The sequence below is a fragment of the Triturus cristatus genome, chromosome 7, assembly GCF_964204655.1.
Source record: "Triturus cristatus chromosome 7, aTriCri1.1, whole genome shotgun sequence".
Classification (NCBI taxonomy): domain Eukaryota; kingdom Metazoa; phylum Chordata; class Amphibia; order Caudata; family Salamandridae; genus Triturus; species Triturus cristatus.
In genome coordinates this window covers 1,278,544,373-1,278,562,126 of record NC_140590.1, presented here as the reverse complement: position 1 = coordinate 1,278,562,126, position 17,754 = coordinate 1,278,544,373, and the positions used below count along the sequence as shown (strand labels likewise).

The 17,754-nt window shown below is 44.8% G+C and overlaps 1 protein-coding gene and 1 long non-coding RNA gene across 4 annotated transcripts in view; one reads left to right on the top strand and one right to left on the bottom strand.

The window, feature by feature from the left end:
• The window catches only part of LOC146811826 (uncharacterized), a 164,103-nt gene that overhangs the window by 45,503 nt on the left and 100,846 nt on the right, over positions 1-17,754 (top strand). The gene's annotated exons all lie outside the window — the stretch shown is intronic.
• Positions 1-17,754, bottom strand: part of LOC146811827 (uncharacterized) — a 188,233-nt gene that overhangs the window by 75,165 nt on the left and 95,314 nt on the right. The gene's annotated exons all lie outside the window — the stretch shown is intronic.

Sequence of the window (17,754 nt, the reverse complement as noted above, 5' to 3'; positions counted from 1 at the left end):
CTCCGATCGAATCAGCAGCCCGACCACTGCACCCAATCTTTTTTATTAAGTATGGCTTCTTACATTGCTCCTTCAGTCTTATGGCCTAATGGTGTTCAGTCTGAGTGGCCTCTCAGTAGGATATTGGTGTAAAAAGATTTTCTGGCAAATCAGTATTACATGTATTCCCATAAATTCACAAGTGCTAGTACTAAATCCAGTTACCACTGGTATTTCTAGGAACAAATTCGTAAGGACGTACCTGAACGAATTAGTCCATGAAAAATGGTCCAGAATTCAGGAATGATATCCGTAAACTGGTGCAGAAACCTCAAAACAGTGGAGGTTATGCCCCATTTCGAGGAGATCTATTGGAATTCCATGGTAACTCTGCATGTGAATTGTACTAATACCAATGGTTTTGGTTATTTGGCTTGTGAAATTAACTATTGTTAGAAATGGGATTTCTGGTTGGCTAGGGCTTGCGCCTAAGCCAGGCAGAAACCACCACTCTAGTCAGGGCAAGGGAGTTACACACTGAAGATAAACCCTGCTCACCCCCTTGGTAGCTTGGCACGAGCAGTCAGCCTTATCCCAGAGGCAATGTGTAAAGCGTTTGTGCAACACACACACAGCAGCAACACACTAGGCACACTACAAAAAGGAACTCCACACAAGGTTATATAAAAAATTGCCTTTGTATTATCATAAACACATTAGAAACATAATCACAAAATATACACTGTGCCAACTGGCACTAGGCAATATTCATAGGGGATTATTTACAGGACCAGGCCAATCGGGCCACGGTCAGAACCATCAGAATGCAGGTAGTAAATATAAAACACAACCAGTAACTACTGGTACCATAACGACCGAAGTATTATCACATTAGCATTAGACACCATCTTAAAATGTCATAGCATGACATTAGGCATAAACAGATTTAGCCCAAACCTCATTAGCATAACACACCTTACGCAATGGGGCTCACAAGCATAAACACATTATGCACAGATCAGGGTGCATAAATCACATTTGGGAATAATCATCACCGGCATAAACACAGTATGCCCCCATCACACCCTAAAATTACCCCCAGGCCAACTGGCCTTCTTATAGGGCTCAAAATGCCCTCTGTCCGGAAATTTCAGGGCGTGCAGCTGCCACCTGCAGCTAAAGAAGAACAATGCCCCCTCATTGCAGCTGCCCGCGCTCTCGCGGTGCAGCTGTGGGCACAAACACAAGAGGCACTGGCACCTCTGTGCCCTCTGGACCCCACTGGGCCCCTACAAAACAAATGTGCCCCCACGTTGCAGCTGCCGCCAACTGGCGGTGCAGCTGTGAAAATAGGCGCAGACACTGGCCCTCACTGTGCCTCGGGGGGGTCCCCACTGGGTCTCTATCAACAAAATTACCCTCTCCGTGCAGCTACCCGCAACTGCGGCGCAGCTGTGAAATTTAACAGGGCACCGCTGTGCCTGGGGAGCCCCTCCGTCTCCCTCACAGGCACCGACAATGTGCCTCGAACTGCCCTCAGCCTCTCACGCCGCGCCACCACTCACTCTGGTGGTCTCCTGGCAGGGCATGGCGGGACTCTGACGCTCTAGTTAGCCCACGCGGCTCTGGCCAGCTCTAGACTGCACGCGGGGCCCTCCTCACCACACGAGAGCCATGCCTCGACTCAGGTGCAGTGCCGCCTGTCTCCCTTCGCCCAGTCCCCCTTCCTGGGACAGGGACTTTGATGGAAAGCCCGCGCTGCTCTAGACGGCTTCCCCAAGGGAGGGGGAAGCGGAAATGGAGCCCGCGAGGCTCCGACTAGCTGCCTCAGCAGGCCCCGTCCACAGTCAGGCGCAGGCGCCTGTCTTCCGGGTTTGGTGCTCTCAGCAGCGGCTTCTGTTTTGCTCTCGACGTGCGGGGTGGGCTTCCGCCGCACCACCAAGCTCCACAGCGGGATGGGCACCCGTCAAACAAGCAGCAATGCGGGGTGAGCACCCGCCACTCAGTCCGGCATACAAGCGGGGTGGGCACCCGCAAAAGAAACATAAAAGCAGGTTGGGCACCTGCTCCTCCAAAATGCAAAAATGTGGGGTGGGCTCCCGCCTTTACCAGCAGTGGCAGTGGGGGTGGGCTCCCGCTCTGCTGCAAAAGTGCCCAAACTCCAGGGGTATCCCCACCAAAATCGTCACAGCCCAGGGCTGTAAAATGAAATGCTCCCCTTATCCTGGAGCCTTAAAAATAAAGATGCAGCGCCCCTCTTCAGGATAAAAATGAAGCGCTCACAAGGCGCTAAGTCCAAAGTCCAGGGCAAAGTTCTAGGGGCACAAGGCTGGGCGCAGGCAGGCCAGCACTCAGGGCCCTCCAGCAGGGAGGCAGTCCCTCATGGCGGTTCCTCCTGGAGCCCAGCAACAGCAAGCCCCCAGCACCAGAACAAGCACACCTCTTCATGGGGTCACAGCCCCAGTATTTATACACATATTCTCTTTGTCTGCAGCACAGGGCTTTGGGGGAACCAGTCGCAACTGATTCAGGGGGGAATTGGAGCACTTTGTTTACAAGGCTCCTCTTCCCCTTTGTCAGGTGGGGGCTCGTCATCAGACACACCACAGGGGGGCGGAGCCAGCCTTGTACAGGCTAGGCACAGGCCTATTCAGGGACCAGGGACTACTCCTCCCACTACTCCAAATGCAGATGTCCTATTCAGCCTAGTGCTAACTCACCCTGCCCCTCCTGGAGCCACACACACCTCACCAGCCCCTGTCACTCAAAAGCCAAACATGCAATTCACATTGGGCAGGCAGACACATAGCACACAGAAATGCCAACTTCTAAAAGTGGCATTTCTAAAATAGTTATAATAAATCTGCGCACACCATTGCGCAGCATTTATTACCACTATTCCAAATATACCAAACTTGACCACGCTGCACCTCTCATATCAGGAATTACCACTGAAACACTTATCAGGGAATCCCCAATGCATTCCTATGGGAGGGCAGCCCCACAGTAGTGAGAAACCAAAACACACTTAAGGTACATGTCCTATCTTTTACCTACAATGCACCCTGCCCATAGGGCTAGCTAGGGCCTACCTTAGGGGTCACTGACATGCAGTAAAAGGGGGGTCACAGACATGGCACACACTTTAGGTGCCACGTCACAGCGGCAGTAACACTGCGCGCACAGGCCCTGCAATGGCAGAGGCCTGAGATAGGTTTGAGAGGCTACTTTGGTGGGTGGCGCAATCACCGTTGCAAGCCACCAGTAGCATTTAATTTACCAGCCCTGGGTATATGAGATACCACTTAACAAGGGACTGACAGGTAAATCAAATAGGCCAAACAGATGTAGACCAATCTTACCATATTTACCACAGAGAGCACACACACTTTAGACTGGACAGCAGTGCTAAAGTGCCCAGAGTCCTAAAACCACCAACACCATGTCAGAGAAAAGGCTAGGAGAAAGGCAAAAAGTTTAGGGATGACCCTGCAAAAAGGATCAAGTCCAACAACTATGTACTTAGAATATGGGCCAAATTTGTTTTATGTACACCAACACCACAAGATTATTTTCAGTTTGAGAGTACAGCTGGGTGGTTGTCAGCAATCAATTCTGCACTGCTGCAATTAGGTGGTGAACGTCCTCCAACCTGCTAAAACTAAATCCATCAACACACAACACTGCCCCACCTCAAATGTATTACTCACTTGAGAATCAAAGCTGAGATCCCAGCAATGGGAGTCCATCTAGCCGAATCGAATCAATTGTGAGGAAATTGGACAACAGTGTACCATAGATCCGATGGATGGAAAACGTTTCTGTATGGTAATAATAGTTTTCCATCATGAGTATTTCCTCTGAATTCAGAAACAGTAGACTATTTGCAAGCACATGCAAACGCACAGACCACCCTTTTTTAATATACACAATTTAATTTGGAATACATCTAAAACAGAAAAGCAGCCTACATAAAAGAAATTTTTCTACATTTACTTAAAAAAGTAGACAATCTGATGAAATCCCCATTATATTGAAGACAAGCATTTACAATGCAATGGTCTCGGCATTGGTAAAATTAGAGCTATTGGCATTGCTCTTGACATTATTTTTGTTTATGTTTTTGATTTTAAAACATTTAAAGAAACGGCATTGTCATGAGCAATGCCAATAGCTCTAACTTTAACAATGCCGAGACCGTTGCATTGTAAATGCTTGTTACAGGACGGTTTCCAATTATGCTGGTGTTCGGTTCAGCCTACTACCTAAAAGTCGCACACTTTCAGTACAATTGTGTTTGTATTGCTTTTTGTAAAATAAAAATTAAAAGTTATTCGGAGACATTCCCAGACTTTGTAAAACTGGGCTCAGAAAAGTTGACTATGTGAATTTAGCTTGCCAATTCTCTTGCAGAAGGGGGTGGTGGAGCTGATTTTACTGAGACCTGATACCATTACCAACCAACACGTTTCTATAGTTGAGCACTTGCAAAGGAATGCGAAGGCAGCACTTTCATGTAAAGGAACCCCCACTGCGGTCTTGAAAAGTTAGTAACTGCACAATTCAGAATTCGCTTACTTCAATATTCATGTTCTGTTGAGAGAATCCAGTTCTCAGTTAAAGTCTTCCATTATAAACAATTTGCGAAAATTACAAACACGATCTGAAAAGCATTCCACCCTGCGAATTTCATCCGCTTGCAGATTAATTTGTTACCAAAAAATATATATAAAAATTAAATAAGTAAAATAAATGGCGTATCCCAGACCCTCCTATTGTATGATCTGGACTCAGCACTGTGTAACACAGAACTGAATTAACTAATGCATATTTTGCTGGACAATTACACGCTCGCCTCTTTACAGACACACTAATTCAGTAAATTCATTTACATGATAAGCAAATAAGTAGGATTCCAAAATGGTTCCAAATTGACTGTACACAAATGGATTTTGTCTGGACATCGTTGAAAAACGAACCCTCAAATATCCTTTTCTTGACATAAAATCAATATGAGATTGCAGCGGTCATCACAGGGAGGCTACTGGATGCAGGGCCAACAATGCACAAAATCAATTCAATATAGGAAGCGGGGAGCTTCACTTACAGTGCATCTCGGCTGACCGCCTCATAAGCTTAACAGCTACGCTGGGTGCATTTAAAGCAACAAATAACAAAACATAGCACGTTCGTGCTTTGATGCTGTGGTGAAAACTGCAGATGAAGGGGCCTGATGTGAAGAAACACGAGGACATATTTGTATTCTGCTGCCCATCCACCAGAATGGTTTTTCGCTCATTTATTGCTCTAACCCTGCAGTAAACATTGTGCGATATTAACCGCAGCTGCTTGCAACGTCCCGAACAGGACACAACATGTTTTCCTGTCAAATGGTGGCTTTTTGTGGCTGATTAAGGCTAGGGTTACATAGACACTGCCTTAGGTGAGAAACTGCTTAACATTTTTCTCATGGTTATTGGAGCACATGTTTTGCTTACGCCTCGTATATTATCGGGAATGTTTCGTCTCCATTTGTTAAACATGCACGTCACTCTTTCGTGGTAAACGGTGCCTGTTCCTTACAGAACATAACAGAGCCCAAAACTGAAACACTTGGAGTGAGATGTACAAAGAACGAGGTATAAAAGACTTTATTGTATCATTAGATAAAACCTTTGCAAAATGAACAAGCAACGGACGAAGGGGGAGCGGACAAGCACACGACCAAGGCAGCGTCCTTTTCGGATTCGGGGGCGTGTTTTGCTGTTGTCTCCTCCCTGAGACTTTTCGCAAAAAACACGCCCCCCGATCCGAAAAGGACGGGGCAGGATTGGAGTGACGGGACCTCTTCTCCAATGGCTGGCCAGCATTTACGAGGCCAGCCAATGGAGAACAGGGCAGAAGAGGGGCGGGTTCAAGCCCCTCTTCTCCCAAGTCATTAAATCTCCGGACTTCCGGTCTGCCGACCGGATGGTCCCGAGACCTAAAAAAAGGATGCAAATTTGGCATGGATACCTTGTGGCAAAATAGTTGTTGAGGCCTAAGCGCAAAGTAATCCAAATAGCCAAAAAAGTGTTCCGCACTGGGGTAAAAAAGCCTTAGCAGTTAAGGGTTTAATGAAACAGTGAGCTATTGCTTAAAGTTGGTAGATGGTTGATGCTTTTCCTTTCAAACTAAACAACGGACCATGGTGAGGCCCTGCAGAAGCTGTCTTTATGACGTAATTTAATTATGACGTAACTTCCACAAAATATAGAAAATATTTCATAATTCCCTGTGAAATTTTTTTTTTTTTACCGTGGCATGTTACAAAGAAGCCAAACTATAAAATAATTGTGTATTGTATTTTGTATTTTATTGCAGGCATGTTCTGACATCTGAATGAGCCTCTAAAAATACAATCACGCCACTACTCACTTGTAATAGAGTATTACAAGCGAGTACTGACTTCACAATGCTTCCATCCTACAGCTGGCAGTGATCAGGCAGCCAAATTGCCTCAGAAGCAGTGATATAATTCACAGTGCCCAAACACTGTGTGAGGAAAGCAAGGAAAAAAACACAAACATCTTCCTCTTTCAGCAAGCAGACAGTGTTGAGTTTCCACTTTTATCTCCCTTACAGTCCCTTAAGAAATGTGTGTGTCTATCCAATGAAAAATCAAAGTTTAAAAGCAAAAACAGGGACCTGTAGGGTGTAAAGAAAAGTAGCGACATGCAACACTTGCCAAGAAGGAGCTACCAAACGGTGATTTGTAGTTTGTGAGCGTAGCGTTGACAGATAAGTTCAGTTGTTTGCTTTAGCATTTTCAGGAATGCACCACAATTATGCTCTAGCTGAGACTTTTTTTATTTTGGAAACTGTACCCGACAAGTGGCCCGATATCACGTGAGACCCCTTATGCTCTTCCAAGATCCCTGCTGATTCTGGATGGTGACATCACAAAAATGCAAGGAAAATGTGCAAATTTAGGCAATGTTCGAAGTTTACAGGGCACTGTGGGTAAAAAATGTTTGTGAGATCCAAGTTTCAGCACTCCATCCATCATCTCCTTGTGTTTGCTTTGTTCGGCCGAACTTGGCAGGCTATGCCCAGATGTGGGTCCCTTGCTCACTTTGCCACTGGATTCAAGCTAGCCTGGCTGATGAGGGGTGTTGCCCCGAAACCGGTCCCAGGATGCTTGTTTCCGGTCCAGGGAAGACCTGGCTCAACAGTTCGGGCTGGACTGTTCCCATGAGGCACAGGGTCAAGACTGATTTGCATATAGCTGGGTGTGAACTGAGGTGGTGAAGTGAGCTAAAGAATGATGATGGATTCAACCCACATCTGTGACTGGGGGTGAGTGTCCTTGTGTTTGCTCTGTGGGATCCATTTGAGGCATACAACCCTGACCTTCCCTGTGTGTCTTGTTTTCAGAAATGTATGGGTCAAGTAGGTTTCCCTGGGTGGCCATCCAGTCAAGGCCCAAATATGGCCACTACCACTATTGCAGATTTCCCCATTTTGTGTTTTGGGGCCTTTTGTGTTGCAGGTGATAGCGTCAGCCACACAGGTGGGATACCGATATTATCAGGGCAAGTGGGGGAACGCTGGGTGGTAGGAAATTTGTGATTCCACACAGATTCTGGAACTTTCCTTCACAGAAATGAGGACATTGCATGTTTTTAGGCAACGTTTGAGGTTTGCAGGGCATTGTGGGTAAGAAAACATTGTGGGTTCCATGCAAGGCACATCATCCTAAAGTCCCAAGGGTGTCTAGTTTTCAAAATTGCTAGATATAGTTAGTTTCCCTGGGTGGAAGAGCACAGGCCTGATTCGTGCAAGTATTCACCATGGCAAAAAGGAGCAAATTTGAATTAACTCGGATTCTGCCAGCCCATATCTCAAAACTATGGCAAAAGAATCAAAATTAACTCTGCCCTCCACCCCCACAAGCAACATGTCTAGTGAGTGGATCCCTGCTTGGGGATCGCCCTCCTGCTGCGACCTGGAGGGTCATTACAGCCCTCCCTAACAACAGCAGATGCAATGGGGAGGGAGTGTGGGCATCGGCAGTTGCTCAACACCCGCACTTAAAGGGTTAACAGTCTACTTGTGAAAGGAAAGGAAAACCATAACATTCTAAATGCAGTCAAGCTGCATTGTTAGCTCTGCCAGTGTAGGCAATATCTTTAAGTATCTGGGATCATGGCCTTTGTCTATTATTAAATCTCCAGGCTGTCCGTGAAATCTGCAAAAACAACAATTGATGGACAGAATGCAGAACAATGTCATACATTCACCCCAGTACAGAGATCTGGGCCTAAATTCATCGTTTTTTTGCTCACCATTCCATTCCAGTTTGAACCCAGCCATATGCAAATCAGTCTTGACCCTGTGCCCCATGGGAACAGTCCAGCCCGAACTGCCAAGCCAGGTCCTCCCTGGACTGGAAACAAGCATCCTAGGACCGGTTTCGGGCTTTCAGCCCACGTCAGCCAGGATAGCCTGATTCCAGTGGCATGGAGAGCAAGGGACTCACGTCTGAGAATACCCTTCCCACTCGGGGTGACAAATGCAAAAACAACAATTGATGGACAGAATGCAGAACAATGTCATACATTCACCCCAGTACAGAGATCTGGGCCTAAATCCATCGTTTTTTAGCTCACCATGCCATTCCAATTTGAACCCAGCCATATGCAAATCAGTCTTGACCCTGTGCCCCATGGGAACAGTCCAGCCCGAACTGCCAAGCCAGGTCCTGCCTGGACTGGAAACAAGCATCCTAGGACCGGTTTCGGGCTTTCAGCCCTCGTCAGCCAGGATAGCCTGATTCCAGTGGCATGGAGAGCAAGGGACTCACGTCTGAGCATACCCTTCCCACTCGGGGTGACAAATGCAAAAACAACAATTGATGGACAGAATGCAGAACAATGTCATACATTCACCCCAGTACAGAGATCTGGGCCTAAATCCATCGTTTTTTTGCTCACCATGCCATTCCAGTTTGAACCCAGCCATATGCAAATCAGTCTTGACCCTGTGCCCCATGGGAACAGTCCAGCCCGAACTGCCAAGCCAGGTCCTCCCTGGACTGGAAACAAGCATCCTAGGACCGGTTTCTGGCTTTCAGCCCTCGTCAGCCAGGATAGCCTGATTCCAGTGGCATGGAGAGCAAGGGACTCACGTCTGAGCATACCCTTCCCACTCGGGGTGACAAATGCAAAAACAACAATTGATGGACAGAATGCAGAACAATGTCATACATTCACCCCAGTACAGAGATCTGGGCCTAAATCCATCGTTTTTTTGCTCACCATGCCATTCCAGTTTGAACCCAGCCATATGCAAATCAGTCTTGACCCTGTGCCCCATGGGAACAGTCCAGCCCGAACTGCCAAGCCAGGTCCTCCCTGGACTGGAAACAAGCATCCTAGGACCGGTTTCGGGCTTTCAGCCCTCGTCAGCCAGGATAGCCTGATTCCAGTGGCATGGAGAGCAAGGGACTCACGTCTGAGCATACCCTTCCCACTCGGGGTGACAAATGCAAAAACAACAATTGATGGACAGAATGCAGAACAATGTCATACATTCACCCCAGTACAGAGATCTGGGCCGTGAAATCTGAACATTCTAATTGCAACTTGAATGACTGTAAGCTACTCCTTGCTACCAGAGCTGTGGTTTCAATAGCAAGATTGTGTTACTTTGTTGTTGTTTTTTTTTTTACAAAGCCTCTTTTATTACTGTATTCTTAACTACGTAATTAAATAGTTTTCTATGGTTTTTACGACAAACAGTAATTCACTTACTGTTCAAATTACCCTTTACCGTTTTTTTTTGAATAAAAAATATATTTTTCAGTATAACTGCAGTTTAATGAATATGCAATATATACGTGCAGTTTCCATTCACAAACTGCTCTGCCTCCTTCATCCTCATGCTTAATGTCACCAGAGTATCTTCATGGCAACATACATTATGGCACAGTTAACCGTTATATATTCTTTATTAAAAAAAAAAAAGTATGCCTATGTGTGGCTGGGTGTCTGCCTATTGTCACATCCAACGATGACTGCTGCTTCAGCACACTTTTCTACACATGACCACACCACAGAGCGCCGACTTTTCCATCTTTCTTTTCAGTTTCCATATCCTTCACAAACCAGTAAATCTTCAAATATCTTTGACTTAGTCCATCTATGCCTCAGTTTACGCAAACCAGCCTGCATGAGCTGCATTTGAACTATGTCCCTAGCGCACAACACACCTCCCAAGCTTCACACATCCCACAATTATGCTGGTCAATAATTCTGGAAACACAACTTGGCATGAAGCGACTCCCTGGCGTAGCTGCTAAGGGCTCCCAAGTCATTTATGGCACCTTTAACTATGTTATACTTTGTTGGTATGTAATTGGGTACGGCTACAATGTACTTCCAAAAATTGGATGGAGAGTAGATGAGGATTCTAAAAAATATAAAAAGCAGAATAAAATACGCCTACTTTAAGTCCTTGTTGAAACTTGTTAAAAGGCTACTAACTAAAGAGAAAGGACTGCCTGAAGGTGTCACACATGACACTGGGTCACCTAGCAACCACACCATGAGACAGTAATTTATAAGAACCCTTTTGCTCTTGAGAGCCCTCAAGATATGGACGAGTCCTAGTTAGGATATGTGATGACATGATGGTAAGTGACGGCACAACCTTCGACAAGGAAGGCAACTTGAAAATTAACACCAGTAAAATTATCAAAACAATCTAACATGAATAAAATAAAACCAAAACCATGCCAACCATGCTATTACAAATTCCTGACTTGCAGCTGCAGTTCATGTATACTGCATGCATGTGTACTGATTGAATTTTGCCAGTTATTATATTTGCTGTGATGTGTCTATATCAGATCCTCTTGTGAATGGAAGGGTCTGTTGGAGGGTGGCTTGTGGCAGGGGGATTCCTGCAGTCGCTATACGCCCAGGAGCTGCTCTGCGCACAGCAGAGCTCTATAGAGAGCCCCATTTAGCAGAAGTCACGTTCTACACCTTCCTAGCAGGTGTGACATTTAGTCTATGACAGTTCAACCCAACCTCCACAGGTGATTCTTACTCGCAATGAGTGAGACTCCAGGGCTCTGTCTTTATATGCGCATGCATTCAAGCATCCAGGACCTTCTGGCACAATAAAGAAGACATTCATCCTGAAAAGACTTCTACTTGTGTTCGCTCATCTCGTGGCATTGAGCATTCTTTGCAGGCTTGATGATTTTACCAAAGGGGTACGCTCACGTCACTTAATACAAAGCAAGTCGCTATTGTTGTTGCACTTGTGGTATTGTCACAGACGTCTCCACCGCAGTTCTATAAGAAGCTTGGCAGTCTGGGACACTCCATCAACCAGGCCTTGTAACCATCCAACAGCAGCAAGTAACATTTCCAGGATCCTTGACAGTATGCAAAATGACACGATTGAGGGGGTTTGTGATGACATCCTACTGGGACTTCCAGAAATTGAAAATGTAATGGAAGCTGTGCCCCTCATCCTCATCCACCTAGGGGCAGCGAAGTTCTCAAATGACTTCCCGGCGACTCTCCTCCTGTAGTCATGGATAAGGCTAACGTTGGAGGTCTCTTCCGCTGCTACATGGGAGATAGTGATTGGTCCCACAAGAAACACCAAACTTAGAAACAATGTGGCCTCATGTCAGTCAAGTAATCAGTACAAGACCCAAAAAGGACAGAAAAGGGCGTGATTTGTTATTGAAAAAATACTCGAAATCTATTAAAACCCACAACAATAATAAAAGCACCAGCATGCAAGCAATGGCCATAAATGGGATGCACCGGTTGGCATATAACGTCTCCTGTCACTGGGCCACGGCTGAAGTAGCTGAAACTGAACTTGCCTTTGCCTAAGAATTACAAAATGTTATAGAGCTATAGCACTGGAATAGCTAAATGCCATTCACGTGGTGGGCATTTTCACTGGAGGTTCACCTATGCATACGACTAGCGAAGGCAAATTCTTCTAAGCAACTTTGAGTGTTTACCCTCAGTCAATGCACAAAAGCTTGCCGGCTGTGGGGCACTGTGACAGCAGACCTCTCATCTGCAGTATATGTAGGAATTGTTATTGCATTTATTTACAGCTGGAGTATATGTATGTATTGTAATTATATTGTTTACAGCTTAATACACCGGACGAGGCATTAAAATGCTTTGCGTCAAGTAGCATGCTACCGCAGGACACAATGTCAATGGTTAATCCAGTGATTATGGGGATTAGTCTTGTGCTCTCAGGAATCCCTTCAACGCATTTACTCCGGTTTCTTTGTGGTAGATTACGTTGATAGGAGTTAGGTGTGATCCTCAATAGGGATATGTGAGCTAATGCAAATGACTGGTGGAAAGGGTATCGTCGTATTGCAGGGGAATGAAGGAGAGGTTGTACTCTATGAAATCTATGACAGGAGGGGCGGGCAATATGCAGAAATACAATAACAGAGATTAAAGCAGAAAGGCATGCAACCCAGAGTAGGCTGTGCTCACAGTGAGGAGGCAAGCAGAGTATGGAAATTAATGAGAAGGCCATTCCAAAGAAAGGAGAGATAACCGGAAGTTTTAGGTCAAGGTACATTTTTTAGAAGGCCACTTTTAAAGGTCAATTTTAGGAGTAAGGTGGGAGGAGATTTTAAGTCCTGCCAAAGACAGCACATGCACTGTCTGTTGCGAGAGATATTGTTAGCTTGCAGTGGGTTTTGAGCCCGCACATTGCTTACCATTGGCTGGCTTCATTGTCACTCTCATACTCTCATTTGCCAGATTCTGTAGGCTTTCCATCCTCTTCTTGAATTTGTCCCTCCCAGGGGCATGGATGTTTTCCGTATGTCCTTTCACTGTTCATTTTTCAGTCACTACTTTTTTCTTTTTGTTTAAGCACACTACAAGAGTGCATGCATTTTCTAGCTATCTCCCTTGTCTGCTCTCTCTCATTCCCGCACTTCTTCAGCTGCTTTTCTGGTTTTGCCTCCAATCCCTTGTCAGTTTGCTCTCCCAGGCCCTCAAGCCAACCCTGCATTGTCTGTTTTGCTATCCCCTCCCGCCCGCCCTCCGTTGTCTGTGAGCTGCCCCAGCTTGCCCACTCACTCTCTGTTGTCAGCTTGCTGCCCCATCCGCTCTCGCCCACCCTCCGTTGTCAGCTTGCTATCCCAGCCTGTCCCACTCACCCTCTGTGTTCAGCTTGCTTCCCTAGAACCTCCTGTCCACCCTCTGCTGTCAGTTTTCTCTGGAAAACGAAACAACGTTATTTGCATGAGAGGCAGTGCTACATTAGGTACTTATGACAGGCACTAGAATCGGGTGAATGGTCCCCCCCCCACCCCCAAGGCTACCGCTTTATCAAGGCTGCCTGATCAGCTCAAGGGGTGGATTTGTGCATAATGTAATGGATGGAGGCCTATATAGGGAAATAGCCTAAGTGTCAAAACTGCAATGGAAAGAAGAAGCTGCCCTAATGCCACTTTTTTGTCAATCCTGTGGAGGGGGTTGCAAATAAAAAATTAGTCTATGCGTCCATAGTGGTGTACAGAGTTCCTTAAAACCACAACATTGGATCTGGGTGTCCACTTTACACTCCACATATTTTATTTTCAGGATCTTAAGAAACATAAATGAAGGAATGTTGTCACATATCATCAGGTCAAATAGAGTGGCACTAACCAAAATAAGATACTCGAGGGGTTGCTGGCACAATAAAAGGAACCTGCACTGGGCCAAGTTATATTTATTTAATGTTGAAAATAAGAACCAGTTTGTCTGAGAAGAGTCCCACTCCTGAAAGAGAAATTATTGTGCGTCTAATGTATGCACTCCACCACCCTCAGCTACAAAAAGCAAGCTCCATGCAACTTTGTAAGACTCTCCTAGAGTCAAGCCCAAGTGAGACTTTCCAAATCTGTTCCATGTAAGGCCTGACAAAGGAATTCAAGGTTAAATAAGAGGCCTCTTCCAACTTATGTTTTTAGCAAACCTTCAAGTGCATCTCTCAGTAGAAAGTGCTACCATCCCCAGCCACATCTTCACTTCCCATCTCATCTCGGATTTTACAAAGTGCTCAGCTCCCTTTATGGTTTCCAGGCAGCCTCCCTGTAACATAAGAAGGATGACAAGGGGGCTCTTGTATCGATGCTGCAGGTTTACTTTCCAAGCTCTCCAAAATTCTAGAATAGATCTTACCACTGAAATAATGAACAAAGGTATAACCTGTCACCACCAAAGCATATACAGAACCTCTATCTGACCTATATTTCTTTCCTATCTCATACTAAATATGCTGGGCCTCTTTTTTTTTACAAAACTGAGGCACTCTGCTGGTTCTAATCTCACGGATTGTTTGGATATCGCCCTACCGAAGAAGATCGGAAATCAGAGGCACTTTATAGTATTGAGAGGCCTATTCCTCAATAATTTGAACAAAACCTACTGGCTACCTCATGCCCATAGAAAGCATGCCCGAGGGCAGCGTGCCCACGAACTAAGTGGCTATATCGTCTCATGTTTATCCATATCTGGATATGAAAAGAAGAAGCATTCATGATGTTTAAAACATTGGTCCACGATTTGAACTAAACTACGCATAGAATAACTATAACGATTACCAGATAATTCCCCGTCCTACTCTACATTAGCTCTGTATAATTTCTGGCCCTGAAGAAGGTGGTTTAAATTTTTCTCTTTCCACCAAAACGTACGTCGACCATTGACACTAAGGACCTGAAAAAAATCCAAAGGAAAATAAAGCAAACCATAACTCCTAGAATAGACAACAAAGAAGAGAAATAGTGTTTGTCTGAATTTGATAAAGTGGGAAATTTTCGAAATATGTTTTCAATATAAAATTGTTTGTTGCAATATTTCATGTACGGTTCCCTTTCATGTGCTACATGAGCTAGAATTTTAACTTTACACTTGTGGGTGACAGGATGAATGATTGGTATGTTATGGAGTGAATATGTTGTTTTTAATGGTTGAATATGTAGGGGTATGATTTATTCATAAGAACAATGTAAAATCTTGCATTTTTCTTTTAGACATATTCAGTTGATTTATTGATTCTTGAAACTTTATTATGAACAATTGATTAAAAAATGTTTTGTATGTACTTAGAAAATGAGCAAAAAAACAAAAAAATAAAAATCATGTTATTCTTATAAAATGGATGTATTTAAATTCAAGATTTCTCCAGAATACTTGTTCTATTTTGTAAAAAAAAAAAAGAGGCCCAGCATATTTAGTATGAGATAGGAAAGAAATATAGGTCAGATAGAGGTTCTGTATATGCTTTGTTCTGCTTTCCCCCCTCCTCTAGGACCTGAAATTACATTAGGGGGTACCTTTTCTCTATCTATATAACCTGTCACCACCGACTAGAATATACCACAAATGTTCCTGCCGGCCTCCCTTCCTCTTCTTTCACCTGTAGCATGGCTGAAGTCCTGATTGCTTCAGCTTGACGGCTGTCTTTCCCTGATCGTGCTCTGATTTGGTCCATGTAGTCCGTGCTGCTTCTTCCCCTCCGACCTCCCCACTGCCTGTTTTCCGTGTTGCTTCTTCCACCCCCACCCTCTTCACTGTGTTGCTTCTTCCCCCTCACCTGCGCTTGTCCATGATGGTTCTTTCGCTTGTTCATGATGGTTCTTTCACTCCTACCCCCATCCTTCAGGTTGTCTATGTAACCCACCCCCACCCACTATAAGGAAAAAAAGTGCTATGAGGCGGCCAGCGCTGGATGTGTCATAGCGCACTTTTCTAACTTGCTGCATAGCAACTTGACAAAGGCAATAGCTCTTGCATAAGTGAGACCTATTGGCTATGCCAATGCTTGCTTTAAAACTCATTGTTTTCATAAAATTCAGTTCAAACAACTCTTTAGAAATCATGGTGATTTTGAGCAGAAATCAATCACCTTAACCTCTACACTGAGTTGACCTTTGACCCTGCAAACTAGTCATAGAACCACCTCGCCCCAGACTTCCTGTACCGATTTGATTTTATGCATTATAGAACCAGTCTTGCAACATACATGATACAGCAAAATGCCCTCTTTTACCACAGGGATTGCACGTGGCCCTGCTTTCAGAACAAGTTTTGTCATTGGCCATATGTCCAGTTTTCACCCCAACTATAACATTGATCTTTGAACACAAAATGTCTTCAAGGTCCATTCTGTTGACAAGCTACACCAACTGAAGCTTTTGTCAAGTTTGCATTGTCCATCACCTGCACACACTTGAGCTCCACCCTTTTTGCAATCAATACAACTTCACACAAAGGTGGTTCATCCGTCAACCACAGTTCTTCCTGGATGCACTCACTGGTGCAACACACGACAAACTGATTTTTATGCGTTCTTAGCTAAAATGAACAAACGTACAGGCAGGGCCGGACTGGCCATAGCGGGCACCGGGCAATCCCCCGGTGCGCCGCACGGGTGGGGGCCGGTTTTGGGCCCCTGGGTGCCGTTTTTGTTACAGGACCGTTTTTGCAGCATAGCTGCAAAATCGGCCCTGTAACAAAATCGGCCAAAAACCGCCTTGGCAAAGAGCTCGGCGGCACCCCCAAGCCCCAGGGGGCCGGCCGAGCACTTTGCCAGGGCCGGTTTTGGTTCCCAGTCCGGCCCTGCGTACAGGTGCCTGCTAACTATTTTAGAGTGGTAACATACACTTCCACAGACTCATTTTCTCTTACCAAAATAGTATCTCTCTGTGATGGTACTGTCCTGAGGTAGATGATGTATACCCAATTGTTAATACAAATCTGAATTTCATTCAATCCTCTCTCCTCGTTTGCAGTCAAATCATGCAAATTATCCGAAAGTGCCTCATCTTCAGCCAGAGGCAATGTAGTAACACTGACCATGTTCTCTGAGTACTCAGATTAGAGTCACACACTCTGACATAATTCAGGAAAATCTTTTTGCATTTTAAACATTTTAACAACGGTCCATCCGCCAGACTGAGGAAAAAAAGGTGGTGTTGCAACATTTTGCATTTTTTCCCCTAAAACTAAAATTAAATACAAAATGCCCCTCTCCGTAGCAATAGTACACAATTCAAATCCACAACTGAAATGTAAAACGGAGTTAAAATTAAGAAAAATGAAAATTCTTATCTCTTTTAAATTAGAAATTAGTCTTTGTCAAATATTCTCCTTCAAAAACCAAAGAGAAAGTCATGTTAAATCCTCTTCTCCTAAATGCACCTTTAATTTAACATAATTAGTGTGCTTATTACTGAAGGAGTGTTTTTATGAGCAAACACATAATACTATAAAATGAACAACATCTTGTAATAGTAAGATGATGGGCTTGTTTGTCACCGATAAGTAACAGTTCTCAGTTTCCAGTAGCCTTACTTGCCCAATCTACTCACCCTTATTGTTGAGCTCTCCAATTAAACCTTCTCTTAAATGAGACCGCTATTGAACCTAAAGATCATTTAGATAACCGATGAGCGATAGGAAAAGATTAAACAATTTCCTTTCTTTAAAGTCAAACACACATGCGCACAACAAATTCCATGTGACAGCCACGTCTCCTCCTCCAAAGAAACCTCACCAACGTGGTCAGTCCCCGACACTCCCTGTCATCACCCACCAGAAAACAGATAGGACTAATACATCTTGATGGAAGATGTGAGTAAGGTTGCATGCATTAGAATAGAATGTTGTTGTGTACCAGCCTCACTAGGCAGAAAGGCCCAGTGTGTTCGAAAGCTTCCTTGATGTGTTCGAC